Here is a 15,814-nt window from a genome sequence, read left to right as displayed (position 1 = left end):
TTTTCCCTTATAGCATGGTTATAACGGAGAATAATAGCATTCTTAATACAGAATGTTAAGTAAATAAGAAATGGAGGAGTTAAAAAATAAAAATAAATTATTAAACTTACCTCATCCACTTGTTCACGCAGCCCGGCTTGTCTTCTTTGTTCTTCTTTGAGGACCTGGGAGAAAAGGACCTTTGGTGACGTCACTGCACTCATCACATAGTCCATCACATGGTCCATCAGTGAGTTTAATAATTTTTTTTTATTTTTTAACCCCTCCATCCCTAATTTACTTAGCACTCATGTGCACAGCCCCATTAAAGTGAATGGGTCCGGATTCAGTGCAGGTGCAATGCGCTCACCTCACGCATTGCACCCGCGCAGAATTCTCGCCCGTGTGAAAGGGGCCTTATGATGAGCATTCTCGTCCTGGGTCCTTAACGTGTTAATGGGGCACTCTCATTTTGATTTTATTTCCACTAGTGCTTATTTCGAAGCCGTCAGATGCTCTATAAGTCCAGTATATTTTATGCACTGTTTTACCTCACAGATAATGAAGTAGCTTTACTATGTAAAAACAAGAATGGATTATAATATCACCATGAGCTGAGAGACATGAAAAACCCAGCACCGCTGCACTGACAAATCAGCTGTTCATCTAGTAAACTGAACTCTATCAAAACTTTGTAATCCTTTAATTAAGACCTACTTTTTATGCAGGTTTCTTGAATGAAGCAGCTACTCCCTCGCCAGAATAAAGTTCAGCTCAAAGGTAAAATGTTATTGCGATATTTATAGAAGATTATTAAAGAAATTCTTCTTTTACTCGAGTTCCTGGCTCCACGAAGTGCAGTCTCTCAGTGGAAGCTACTTCAAGGAGAATTTACTATAAGAAATCTATTTATTTGATAAGTAAGGCCTCATGCACACGACCGTATTTTTTCACGGTCCGCAAAACGGGGTTCCGTTGGTCCGTGATCCGTGACCGTTTTTTCATCCGTGGGTCTTCCTTGATTTTTGGAGGATCCACGGACATGAAAAAAAAGTCGTTTTGGTGTCCGTCTGGCCGTGCGGAGCCAAACGAATCCGTCCAGAATTACAATGCAAGTCAATAGGGACGGATCCGTTTGACGTTGACAGAATATGGTGCAATTTCAAACGGATCCGTCCCCCATTGACTTTCAATGTAAAGTCAGGAGTTAATATACCATAGGATCGGAGTTTTCTCCAATTCAATGGTATATTTTAACTTGAAGCATCCCCATCACCATGGGAACGCCTCTATGTTAGAATATACTGTCGGATATGAGTTAGATCGTGAAACTCATATCCTACAGTATATTCTAACACAGAGGCGTTCCCATAGTGATGGGGCAGCTTCTAGTTAGAATATACTACGAACTGTGTACATGACTGCCCCCTGCTGCCTGGCAGCACCCGATCTCTTACAGGGGGCTGTGATCCGCACAATTAACCCCTCAGGTGCTGCATCTGAGGGGTTAATTGTGCGTATCATAGCCCCCTGTAAGAGATCAGGGGCTGCCAGGCAGCAGGGGGCAGACCCCCCTCCCTCCCCAGTTTGAATATCATTGGTGGCCAGTGTGCAGCCCCCCGGCCCCCCCTCTATTGTAATATCATTGGTGGCCAGTGTGCGGCCTCCGTCGGCCCCCCCTCCCTCCCTTTATTGTAATATCATTGGTGGCCAGTGTGCGGCCTCCGTCGGCCCCCCTCCCTCCCTTTATTGTAATATCATTGGTGGCCAGTGTGCGGCCTCCGTCGGCCCCCCTCCCTCTATTGTAATATCATTGGTGGCCAGTGTGCGGCTCCGATCGGTAACCATGGCAACCAGGACACTATTGCAGGCCTGGTTGCCATGGTTACTTAGCAATATTACAATATTAGAAGCATCATACTTACCTGCTGCGCTGTCTGTGACCGGCCGGGAGCTCCTCCTACTGGTAAGTGACAGGTCTGTGCGGCGCATTGCTTAATGATCTGTCACTTACCAGTAGGAGGAGCTCCCGGCCGGTCACAGACAGCGCAGCAGGTAAGTATGATGCTTCTAATATTGTAATATTGCTAAGTAACCATGGCAACCAGGCCTGCAGTAGCGTCCTGGTTGCCATGGTTACCGATTGGAGCCCCAGCGATTAAACTGGGACTCCGATCGGAACTCTCCGCTGCCACCAATGATCGGGCAGGAAGGGGGAGAGGGGAGGCCGCACACTGGCCACCAATGATATTACAATAGAAGGAGGGGGGGGGGCGACGGAGGCCGCACACAGGCCACCAATGATATTACAATAGAGGGAGGGGGGGGGGGCGACGGAGGCCGCACACTGGCCACCAATGATATTACAATAAAGGGAGGGGGGGGGGGCGACGGAGTCCGCACACTGGCCACCAATGATATTACAATAGAGAGAGGGAGGGGGGGTCAGGGGAGGCCGCACACTGGCCACCAATGATATTCAAATTGGGGAGGGAATGGGGTCTGCCCCCTGCTGCCTGGCAGCCCCTGATCTCTTATAGGGGGCTATGATATGCAAAATTAACCCCTCAGGTGCGGCACCTGAGGGGTTAATTGTGCGGATCACAGCCCCCTGTAAGAGATCGGGTGCTGCCAGGCAGCAGGGGGCAGTCATGTACACAGTTCGTAGTATATTCTAACTAGAAGCGTCCCCATCACTATGGGAACGCCTCCGTGTTAGAATATACTGTCGGATATGAGTTTTCACGAAGTGAAAACTCATCTCTGAAAAAGCTTTTATGCAGACGGATCTTCGGATCCGTCTGTATGAAAGTAACCTACGGCCACGGATCATGGACGCGGATGCCAGTCTTGTGTGCATCCGTGTTCTTTCACGGACCCATTGACTTGAATGGGTCCGTGAACCGTTGTCCGTCAAAAAAATAGGACAGGTCTTATTTTTTTGACGGACAGGAAACACGGATCACGGATGCGGCTGCAAAACGGTGCATTTTCCGATTTTTCTACGGACCCATTGAAAGTCAATGGGTCCGCGAAAAAAAACGGAAAATGGCACGTTCGTGTGCATGAGGCCTTAGTCAGAATTTTATTACAGAATGATCGAAGAATCAACTGCAGACAGAAGAAGAAATATGGGAATCGACAAAGATGAGGATTGAAGACACCTTAGGCTACTTTCACACTAGCGTTCGGGGCTCCGCTTGTGAGCTCCGTTTGAAGGGTCTCACAAGCGGCCCCGAACGCATCCGTCCAGCCCTAGTGCATTCTGAGTGGATGCGGATCCGCTCAGAATGCATCAGTCTGGCAGCGTTCAGCCTCCGCTCAGTAAGCGGACACCTGAACGCTGCTTGCAGCGTTCGGGTGTCCGCCTGGCCGTGCGGAGGCAAACGGATCCGTCCAGACTTACAATGTAAGTCAATGGGAACGGATCCGTTTGAAGTTGACACAGTATGGCTCAATTTTCAAACGGATCCGTCCCCCATTGACTTTCAATGTAAAGTCTGGACGGATCCGTCTGAACTACTTTCACACTTAGAATTTTTTTTAAACTATAATGCAGACGGATCTGTTCTGAACGGATCTAAACGTCTGCATTATAGGAGCGGATCTGTCTGTGCAGACATCAGACGGATCCGCTCTGAACGCAAGTGTGAAAGTAGCCTTAAAGGGTATGTCCATCATTGAACAACAGTTTGAAATTTAAATGAATAATAAATGTTGAAACACTGTGTACATATATTATAATATATAATACTGATCCTGAGTTACATCCTGTATTATACTTCAGAGCTGCACTCACTATTCTGCTGGTGCAGTCACTGTGTACATACATTACATTACTTATCCTGTACTGATCCTAAATTAAATCCTGTATTATACTCCAGAGCTGCACTCACTATTCTGCTGGTGCAGTCACTGTGTACATACATTACATAACTTATCCTGTACTGATCCTGAGTTACATCCTGTATTATACTTCAGAGCTGCACTCACTATTCTGCTGGTGGAGTCACTATGTACATACATTACATTACTTATCCTGTACTGATCCTGAGTTACATCCTGTATTATACTCCATAGCTGCACTCACTATTCTGCAGGTCAAGTCACTGTGTACAGTAGTGGCCAAAAGTTTTGAGAATGACACAAATATTAGTTTTCACAAAGTTTGCTGCTAAACTGCTTTTAGATCTTTGTTTCAGTTGTTTCTGTGATGTAGTGAAATATAATTACACGCACTTCATACGTTTCAAAGGCTTTTATCGACAATTACATGACATTTATGCAAAGAGTCAGTATTTGCAGTGTTGGCCCTTCTTTTTCAGAACCTCTGCAATTCAACTGGGCATGCTCTCAATCAACTTCTGGGCCAATTCCTGACTGATAGCAACCCATTCTTTCATAATCACTTCTTGGAGTTTGTCAGAATTAGTGGGTTTTTGTTTGTCCACCCGCCTCTTGAGGATTGACCACAAGTTCTCAATGGGATTAAGATCTGGGGAGTTTCCAGGCCATGGACCCAAAATGTCAACGTTTTGGTCCCCGAGCCACTTAGTTATCACTTTTGCCTTATGGCACGGTGCTCCATCGTGCTGGAAAATGCATTGTTCTTCACCAAACTGTTGTTGGATTGTTGGAAGAAGTTGCTGTTGGAGGGTGTTTTGGTACCATTCTTTATTCATGGCTGTGTTTTTGGGCAAAATTGTGAGTGAGCCCACTCCCTTGAATGAGAAGCAACCCCACACATGAATGGTCTCAGGATGGTTTACTGTTGGCATGACACAGGACTGATGGTAGCGCTCACCTTTTCTTCTCTGGACAAGCCTTTTTCCAGATGCCCCAAACAATCGGAAAGAGGCTTTATCGGAGAATATGACTTTGCCCCAGTCCTCAGCAGTCCATTCACCATACTTTCTGCAGAAGATCAATCTGTCCCTGATGTTTTTTTGGAGAGAAGTGGCTTCTTTGCTGCCCTTCTTGACACCAGGCCATCTTCCAAAAGTCTTCGCCTCACTGTGCGTGCAGATGCGCTCACACCTGCCTGCTGCCATTCCTGAGCAAGCTCTGCACTGGTGGCACTCCGATCCCGTAGCTGAATCCTCTTTAGGAGACGATCCTGGCGCTTGCTGGACTTTCTTGGACGCCCTGAAGCCTTCTTAACAAGAATTGAACCTCTTTCCTTGAAGTTCTTGATGATCCTATAAATTGTTGATTGAGGTGCAATCTTAGTAGCCACAATATCCTTGCCTGTGAAGCCATTTTTATGCAACGCAATGATAGCTGCACGCGTTTCTTTGCAGGTCACCATGGTTAACAATGGAAGAACAATGATTTCAAGCATCACCCTCCTTTTAACATGTCAAGTCTGCCATTTTAACCCAATCAGCCTGACATAATGATCTCTAGCCTTGTGCTCGTCAACATTCTCACCTGAGTTAACAAGACGATTACTGAAATGATCTCAGCAGGTCCTTTAATGACAGCAATGAAATGCAGTGGAAAGTTTTTTTTTGGGATTAAGTTAATTTTCATGGCAAAGAAGGACTATGGAATTCATCTGATCACTCTTCATAACATTCTGGAGTAAATGCAAATTGCTATTATAAAAACTTAAGCAGCAACTTTTCCAATTTCCAATAGTTATGTAATTCTCAAGACTTTTGGCCACGACTGTACATAGAGCAGGGCTTGTGTACACGAATGTAAGGGCTCCATGCCCGTGCTGTGGACCACAAATTGCAGTCCGCAATGCACGGGCACCGACCGTGGGGCAGCCGCATGCGGATCGCAGACTGTAGTGCTTCCGTGGGGTTCCATTCTGTGCTTCTGTTCCGTTCCGCACCGCATCTCCGGATTTGCGGACCCATTCAAGTGAATTGATCCGCATCCGTGATGCGGAATACACACGGCTGGTGACCCGTGTTTTGCGGAACCGCTGTATGCGGCCCACAGCACGGGCACGGAGCCCTTACGTTCGTGTGAACAAGCCCTAAGAGGAATGAACTTATAATAATGTTGATTCTACTTTCTGACACTGACTTCCTCTTTATAAAGAGTAGGGGGTGGTTATTAAAGTGATCTAACATAAAGTTAATGGAATAGAATAAAAATATTCTCCTTTAGGAAGTGGTCTGTGTGATAAATATCTCCTTGCAGGAAGCATTTTGGGGGGAATTTGTCATTGTAGAAGTATTTGAGGTCAGTTTTTAGATAAGAGTTTGTGTGCGCACTTGTGACAAATTTATAAAAATTGGTCCACAATAATAATAAATTTGGCACCAGTGCAATGTGGTTTACCCTAGAGGATGCCTGGTGTGGAGGTGTGACTTTTTACACAGTCGCAAAAGATGAGAAATAAAAGTGATCTGCACAATAAACTTGGCAGGAGGCCAAAAGTGGCAACATTTTAAAGGCTATGCACGCCTTTGGAGGCTTTTATGATTGCATTATACTGACTTATTTAAGTCACATTCATATCAGTAAGATAAGAACTGAGCTATGAAGAGTGTTTAGGAGGTCAGAGAGCAGAGATAAGGAGTCTGTCAGCTCTTGGTCTGACTGAAAAGACAGACAATCCAAAGGCTGCTATTAGAGCATCTCAGCTCTGTACAGAAAAAAGAACTCCATATTTTTTATAAAGACCAATTAAAAAATATATTTTTAGCTCAAAATGAGTACAATTCAATAATAAAAAATTGCCCCCCCCCAAAGGTATACTTAGCTTTTAAGCTACTAAATAGTATGCCAACAGATATGACAATTTCACACATTTAATAAATGCCCCTCTTTGTTCTCAAGATCTACACCATATATTTCCCACAGGTTTCATACCTTGAAAACATGAAAAAGACTTAAAAGACCATTAAAACCTATAGTAGAAGATATTGTGTCTTTATGTCTTCCAGAGAAACAAACAGTAAAGGAAAAACCGTTTCCTTTTCGTTCTCCTTTGACCAGGGGCTATGTTCCTATGTTCGGTTGATCCCTGGAGGATCAATGTTTAGTTTGTTTCACAAGCCGCAAATTCTACTTACATTCCATGTAGAATAGTAATTTTTTCCCTCCCACATTCGGAACCTCACCTCGGCCATCTGTGCTACTTGACCTGTCCTGTGGATCCCCTTATACACACAGTCACACTTAGTGACTGCCTCAGGCTATCCTCTGCTTAAGAAATTGTTTTCAACATTCTTTCAGATGTTCTTTAACCCTAATACTCTTATTCCCTTGGGTGTAGAAGTTTATTTTCTTCCCTAAAGGTACATCATATTCTTCTACAGTATGTGATATTGCAGGTCACAAAGGCCTAAAAGAGAGTTAATGTTGGACAAATATAGTATTTAATAGTTTATCTGTGTGATGTCCCAGATTTATACTTAGGAGGTTGGTTGACACAGTGGTTCCACACCCACTGCCATAATATGTATTTGACATTCCATGGGACCTAGGTTACTGTTGCTGCCCCAGGTCCAGTGTTTGCCCCAAACTGGACGTACATTACAGATCTTATACTATTCCCATATATGTTCTTCAACCTGAACAAGGAAGCCGAAACAAGCTGGAGCATGCAAAAATTGCCACAAAACTCAGTTTTGCTCCTCTCCACGGAAATCTTTAGTAAAAAGCGAAAGATTTTGAGGCAGAGCCTAGCGGCGCATGGAGTAAGGCGCACATCGCATCAGCTCCGGCAAGCATCCTGTATTTTTCGCCTTCAGCGGTGGCGATTTGCGCTGTACTTACTCAGAGAGGCAGGGGACACACTCCGCAAGTGATCCGGCTAAGTGTTCAGAGAACATGCCGGCGAAAAGAGGCAAAACACTGAGCCGACAGGAGAAGTAGAGCCGCTTCCAAGATGGCGCTGATGAAGAGGACTGGCCTGACTTGCGGTCGGCGGTGAGTCAGGGAGCTGCAGCGCGGCTGGAGCGCTTTGCTCACAAACAACAGCAGTCCCCCAGGCATGACTGGGGTGCAAGAGATGGCACCCTGACACCATCAGATGAGGGCATAGGGGAGCAGGAAGGCCCCTGTGCTGATGATCAGCAGCTCCTCGGCCACCAAGATGAGGGGGCGGGCAGCAGCCCATGCAGCACTGAAGAAGGCCTGCCAGAGGTCACTACTCCTGAGCCCACTTTAAAAGATGTGATGGCAGCTATTGCTAACTGCAACGTCACCCTCAAATCTATGAATATAAATATTGGAAGCCTAAAGGCTGATATCTCCATTATTCGTCATGACCTTCATAAGGTGGCTGAACGCACCTCAGAGGTAGAGAGGAGGGTCTCGGACCTGGAAGATGGGGCTGCTACCCTACAGAAAGAGAGCCGTGACGCGTCAAAAGATATAGCGGCGCTTTATGCAAAAACTGATGATCTTGAAAACCGCTCTCGCCGCAATAATATTCGGCTGATGGGAGTACCAGAGAAGTCAGAAGGCCCAGATCCTACTGAATTTATTGAAAAGTGGTTTGCGGATAAATTCAGCGACTTTCTGCACTATATGCGGTTGAACGGGCTCATCGGGTCCCCACCAGACCTCTGACACCAGGGCGTCCACCACGCCCAATACTCCCTAAAATCCTGCACTATCGCGACAGGGACACTATACTGAGGGCCGCGAGGTCCCACCCTGATCTGAAAATAAATGGGGTACAGGTGTCACTATTCCCGGACTATTCGTCGGATGTACAGAAGAAAAGGGCTCGCTTTGTGGATATTAAAAGGAGGCTGAGGGATTTGCAAGTCCAGTATTCCATGATGTTCCCGGCCAGGCTCAGAGTGGTGGTGTTTGGATCCGCTGTGTTTTTTGAAGATTCGGATGCTGCGGTCAAGTAGCTAGATCAAAATGAGCGTCGCCTTAGGATCCCATCGACTGACACCTGAGACTGTTGGATATGTTTGATTTTGGATGGAGTTTCGATGTCCCCTGGACTATCTATTCACCGCTGTTGACATTTCTTTTCTGTCTTTACCGGGTGCTGGAGACACTTCGTGGGTAGAGCGTACGCCCTTGGTTGCTCCCCACTTTCTCATTGTGCCTGCGAGTGGTATCGTGTTGGATGCTGTGCTGCTCCAGGCGCTGTTGGGCCAGGTTCACACTATTGGCCCCAGGTTTACTAGCAAATCTGGTTATGCTACTTATGTTTATTGTGAGGATAGGGATAGGTGGGTGGGGGGAGGGGGGGGGAGGGTTTACTGAGGGTTATTAATGCCAAATGTGTCAAAGATAGTAATTCTAAGATGTTGAAATGTACAGTCCTTGTTCACCTAGAAGGGGGAAATGAGGAAGAGATGGGATACTATACTATGTTGATTAACATTGCTTTTTCTTGCAGCTTGTGGGACTTGGTGATGTATGTGGCCCTAGCCTACTTTTATTTTTGTATACACTCTTATGGGATCTGCTACAAGAATACTTAGCTGGAATGTGAGAGGAATGGCGGATGTTACGAAAAGACACGGTTTATTTCGCTACTTATCTAGATATCAGCCGGCAATAATATGCTTGCAAGAAACGCATATGACCAAACAATCTATACATGTTATGCAAAAACCGTGGTTGGGTTATTCGGTGCATTCCGTCTTCTCCTCACATTCCAGGGGGGTTAGTATCCTGATCCATAAAAATATTAAATTTGAATGCCTTAGGGAATGTGTGGATGAGGAGGGAAGGTTTATAGGGGTGCATTGTGTGGTCCAAGGGTTGAGAATGGTGTTGGCAACGATCTATATACCCCCACCATTTTCCTCGGTACCTTTGAGAAAGCTTCTGGGTTTTATGGCAGAGTTTTCCTAATAGTGGGAGACTTTAATAACGTGCTCAATAGCTCGCTTGATAGATGTCAGGTCACACCTAGTATGGTAGTACTAGTGAAACTCCGTTCGCGAGACTACTGAGGGAAGTAGGTCTGACAGACGTATGGAGGGAGACCCACCCCGTGGACAGAAAGTACTCGTGGTGCTCCTCGACTTATGGCTCCTTATCGCGTATAGATATGGGTTTAGTGAATGCTCCCATGTTTCCACTTGTACGGAACTCAGAGTATCTTGCCAGGACCTTATCGGACCACTCCATATTTAGCGTCGCCCTTGAAATTTCTGAGACAGCCAGACCGGGGGCAAAATACTGGCTTTTGAACGCTTTCTGGTTAACACTGATGGGTGATATGTCTGATACGCTTCAATCCCTTAGGGAATATTTCCGCATAAATGTGGGAACTGCATCTCCGATAGTTGTTTGGGAGGCGATGAAGGCCTTCCTCAGGGGCTCCCTAATTAAATCAGTCAGTCGGATTAAATCTAAATCTAGAGAGCTCGATCTACAAAAACATGTGAATATGAAGCTTGCAGAGGAAGCCTTTGTGCTGACCCCATCTAACCTAACAAGTAATGCTTTAAAGGCTAGGCAGGAGGAGCTGAGATGTCACCTCTTGGAGGTTGCGGAGAGGAAACGGCTCTTTACAAGCAAAAATTTTTTACAGAAGGGGAAAGTGTCGGTCATATGCTCTCGATTATAGCGAAAGCTCAGCAAGGTTCGCAATGTATTACTGGCCTGATAGATTCCAATGGCATCTTGAGGCGTGATACTGAGAACATCTTAAATATACTGAATAATTTTTATTCCTCTCTGTATACTTCTAAGGTGTCATGTTCAGATGAGGAGATTGACGCCTTTTTGAATACATTGGATCTTCCTAAGTTGTCAAGGGAGAATAGCACGCGATTAGAGGAGCTATCCTCTAATGGCTAATGACAAAGCGCCAGGATTAGATGGGCTTCCAGCGGAAGTATATAAAACTTTTGCGGAAGTAGTGCTCCCGGAACTTTTGAAGGTACTTAATTATTCTAAGGAAAGGGGGGTGTTGCCTCCGTCTATGCAGGAGGCGCTCATAGTCGTCATTTCTAAGCCGGACAAGGATCACTCTCTCCCTGACTCATATAGACCGATCTCTTTGCTCTCCACTGACGTTAAGTTGCTTGCGAAGGTATTGGCCACCCGTCTATCTAAAGTTATTTTGTCTCTCATACACTCTGACCAGACTGGCTTCATGCCTCAGAAATCTACATCAATCAATATAAGAAGAGTGTTTGCCAGTATTCAAGTCCCAGCTGAAAATGTTGGAGATAGAGCAATCCTTTCTTTAGATGCGGCCAAGGCCTTTGACAGCATGGAATGGCGCTTCTTGTGGAGTAGAGATGAGTACATATCCTGGGTCAGGGTGCTATACTCTAGTCCAAAAGCATGTATTAGGGCGAATGGTGGGGTATCCCCCAAGTTCTGTTTGGGCCGGGGCACTAGACAGGGGTGCCCGTTGTCGCTGCTGCTATTTGCAGTTGCGATTGAGCCTCTAGCTGCAGCGATTCGCAGGTCTTTAGACATTCGGGGGTTCCAATATGGGGCAGTTAACAATAAAGTGGCGATGTATGCAGACGACACGTTGCTCTTTTTAGGGGACACTGGCCCATCCCTGGCAGCGGCTATGACAATTATTGACCGCTTCGGTGCCCTGTCGGGTCTAACTATAAATTGGGGTAAGTCTGCAATTATGCTGCTTGACGGACAAGCGCAGTCGCAGATTGTGCGAGAGAGGAATATTCCGTGCGTAGTATCCTTTAAGTACTTGGGTATACATGTATCCCCCAGACTTCGGGACTTTGAGCGCCTTAACTTTGACCCGCTGGTTATTAAGTTTAGGAGTAAAGTTAGGGCGTGGTGTAAACTATATCTATCGGTGGCGGGAAGAGCAAATCTTATTAAAATGGTGTTGATGCCCCAGTTACTTTATATTTTGCATAATTCCCCGGTCTGGCTGTCTAAGTCTAAATTTGATCAGATAAATGCTATTTTCAGGGAGCTCATATGGCGCAAGGGGCAACCGAGAATTAAACTTAAAACACTGCAATATCCTAAAACGGAAGGGGGTCTTGCAATACCAAACCCTTGGGTTTATTTCCTAGCTGCACAATGCCAGCACTTTAAAGGGTGGACGGACCCGGAGCCGAGTGAGGTGACATGTCAGTTGTTTGCTCATTGCTTGTCATCTAGTGACCTAATGTTGCTCCTGGAGACTAAAGGTTCCGGGAAAGGTGGTCCGATGGGGGATCTGGGGTATTTGATGCAGTCTACATGAAATAGGGTTAAGCAGCTAAGGGGAATTGTTGGCAATAAGGATTTCCTTTCTTTGCCGGAGTTCCTTTCTTTGTCAGATTTTGGAGCATGGAAAAGGAAGGGAATCCTGAGATTAGGCCACCTTCTAGAAGATAAAAAGTTCATGTCCTTCTCCAGGCTGCAAGAAATGTATGAGCTACCTAGGACTCACTTCTATAAGTACCTTCAAGTGAGACACGCATACAACTCCACATTTAGGGGTCCAACTGTGATGGCTGGGAGGGATATCGCACTACATCAGATTCTGTCCAAAGGGGCGAAAAGAGGGATGATCTCCAGTGTATACAAGTTGCTACTAGATAAGTTTTTGTTATTACACTCGCTGGTGGCAAGGGGAAAGTGGGAAAAGGATGTAGGCGAACTAACGGATGATCAATGGTCTGACATACTAGAGGCAATACCTCTCTCTTCCTTGAGCGAGGGACGTAAACTCTCGCAGCTGTTTATAGTCCACAGGGTCTACAAGACACCGTTTTTTTTGTTCAGCATTGGTTATAGACCTACGGCTGAATGTCCAAGGTGCTTTGTAGAGTCTGCGGACTTAATGCATATGCTGTGGAAGTGCGAGAGGCTAGGGAGATACTGGAAAATGATAACTCAGACTATACATGACGTATACGAGGTACGGATACCGCTTGACCCTAGAGTGTGTGTGCTGGGTTATGTCTCTGAACTGGCCACTAGTCAGGTACATAAAATAGCAATAGGCAGAGTGCTATATGTAGCTAGGAAATTAATTGCCTTGCATTGGATACAGACAGCGCCGCTCACCTTAGGTGAATTCTTAGGTACAGTAGACACGATGTTAAGTTATGAACGGGTGGTATACCAGAAGCGTAGATGCCCATCAAAATTTGAGAAATTATGGGAACCCTGGCTGTCGTTTCGATGTCTGAATAACAACGTCTAATATTGTATTTTTGTACTTCTGTGCTACAGGGGGGCGGGAGGGGAAGGGTGGGGGGGAAGGGTGAAAATTAGAGTTTTGCTGATTGTTTGGTAGCCTGATTGATGTCAGCATTATAAAAGTTATGTCTGTATATCCTTTTTTTGTAAGATCTGTACAACAATGTATTTACATGGTAAACGCTCAATAAAAAAGATCTGATTTAAAAAAAAAAGGCGAAAGATTTATACGTTCTGAAGAGAAACCAGATATGGTCAAGCATGTCAGCAGGGGTGGACTGGCCATAGACCTTACAGAAAAATTTCCCCGTGGGCCAATGCCCAGGGGGCCACACAAGCCCTCCGCTCTGCCACTGGTCAGGTACATAATGAGCCAGCAGCTGCACATGTCTTTTTGAATTCAACGGCTGTGGCCCGCATCTCATGGTGGCATCTATTGATGGCCACCTCAGATGGACAGCTTTTGGGTCTGATGGAATGTGGCATGTGGTTCTGATGAAATGGTATTTTGCTCTATGGTATTGCTGACCCCACCTACTTATGGTATCCAGCCTTCTGGCAATTTGGGGCCACTTTTTCAGGGTCACTTTAAGTTCCGAGTCCGCCTCTGCATGGCAGCAATGTACCGTATATGCTACCATCAACAGCAAGCTGCTTTAGAGTTTCCCTACAGGATGCAGCCTCTTTATACATTTGTGGCAACCTTTATTTTGCTTGGCTTAGGCTAGCTTCACACTAGCGGCAAGGAACTCGGGCAGGCTGTCGGATCTGTGCTGCCGTTAGTGCACACATGCCCCCGCACTACCGCTTCGGCCCCTTTGGCTATGACATGTTATAGTTTTATTCCGGCCGCCTCTTGGCATGTTTGCCGTGCTGCCGCTGGAACTCCGGCCCGCCCCCATTATAGTCAATAAGGCTGGAGCGGTAGTCCGGCGGCACGCGTGCACTAGTGGCAGTACGGATCTGACAGGCTGTTCTCTCGCCTGGAACAGCTGCCTGTCGGAGTTCCTTGCCGCTAGCGTGAAAGTAACCTTAACACATAAATGCAACCAAAACATGCAACCTATGACAGTTGTACAACAAATCTCCTTAAAGTGACCATCCTCACACAGCTGATGTCAAAATAATGCTAGGCACTTCTGTAGCTTCCCTCTCGTGAGGTCCTCATTTAAAGGGTTTTTCTGAAAAATCCTATTTTTACATACAGGTGAAACTCGAACAATTAGAATATCGCGCAAAAATTAGAATGCAACTTAAAATTAGAATATTGTGAAATGGTTCAATATTCTAGGCTCAAAGTGTCACACTCTGGTCAGATGATTAGTCCATACCCCCTGAGCAAAGGGGACCTGAGATTGTGACTTTGGGGTTTCATAAGCTGTAAGCCATAATCATCCAAATTATAACAAATAAAGGCTTGAAATATCTTGCTTTGCCTGTAATGAGTCTATCTCATATGTTAGCTTCACCTTTTACGTTGCATTACTGAAATAAATGAACTTTGCACGATATTCTAATTTTTCGAGTTTCACCTGTATTGTAGTGTACCTTATTGGTGACTTCTAAGTGTGTTCTCACGTTAGGATCCTCATCTCTTAAAGTCTTAAAGTCCTATCCTGCACCACACAGATAACCCATGGATGTGAGTAGGCGATGTGTACACTTGTTGACAATTTTCCCCCAGTTTACAGCTGATTATTGGCGGTCTCGGCAGGATGTCACTTTGTGATCGGCTTATTGTCATGGGACCCTTCTAACAATGTCTCAAAAGGAGTTACCATTTAAATGTAGAAGCGAGGTGATCGCATGTACAAACCAGGGACATCTTTCATTCCACATGTGTGAACACCCAGCGATTTGTTAACAATTTGCGCACATTTACTCAGAGATTCCTAATAACTTACAAAATTAAATTCCATTTTTTTTTTAATACAATTCTGCCAAATCAAACAATGGATGCATTGTTGCAGTAAAACTTTGCTTTTAAGATGAATTTCAAATAAAGCGAGCACGTCGAGTTTACAGCAATCTCATCCATTCTGATGAGTGCATCGCAGCGAAAGACTGGAGCCGAAATGCGTTGGTTGTTTCTACGGGATTAGTAGACACTACTGCAGTAGAAGACAAATGTTTGCAGATCAGCAAAATGATAACATATGTGCTGATTCTATGATGATTTATATACGTGTGAGACGAACTAGCGTCTCAGACTGAAAATGGCTCTGAATGGGGTTGAAGAATGTTAAACAACTTTCCCAGAAATGCTATAAATCACCATTAGCTGTGTTTAATTGGATAACATATTTGTTATATATGTTGTGCCGAGAGATACATTGACTTCCTCCACTTGTTAAATCACTCATTGAGGCACAGGTGTTCTTAAAGGGGTCTTCCAAGATTTTTGAACAGATGACCTAACCTACGAATAGGAATCAGTATCTGATCTGTGGAGGCAAACCTGGGACTCCAGGCCGATCAGCTGTTGGAGAAGGCACCGGAGCTTGCAGTAGCACTGCAGCCTTCTTGCAGCTTTCCCTAGGTCATGTGACATCATGTTCATCGGTCACATTGCCTAGGCGCAGCTCAGCTCCATAGAGGTGAATGGGGTTGGGCTGCAATACCAAGCACAGCCACTATACAATGTACGGTGCTGTGCTTGGTGAGCTGAGAGAGGGCAGCGGCAATACTGCGAGCACCCGAAGGAACTCGACTAATCAGATACAAGAACATATACATCAGATACATCACTTTAGGAATGTTGCAA

At 45.4% G+C, this 15,814-nt stretch overlaps 1 pseudogene; it reads right to left on the bottom strand.

Moving 5' to 3' along the window:
* Nucleotides 1-7,525: 7,525 nt before the first annotated feature.
* LOC120992998 lies at nt 7,526-7,632 on the bottom strand (annotated as a pseudogene).
* Between the last annotated feature and the right edge of the window lie 8,182 nt (nt 7,633-15,814).

Source organism: Bufo bufo, chromosome 2 (assembly GCF_905171765.1).
Source record: "Bufo bufo chromosome 2, aBufBuf1.1, whole genome shotgun sequence".
Classification (NCBI taxonomy): Eukaryota; Metazoa; Chordata; class Amphibia; order Anura; family Bufonidae; genus Bufo; species Bufo bufo.
Note: the sequence above shows the minus strand (reverse complement) of the source record. Positions and strands in the feature narration are given on the sequence as shown.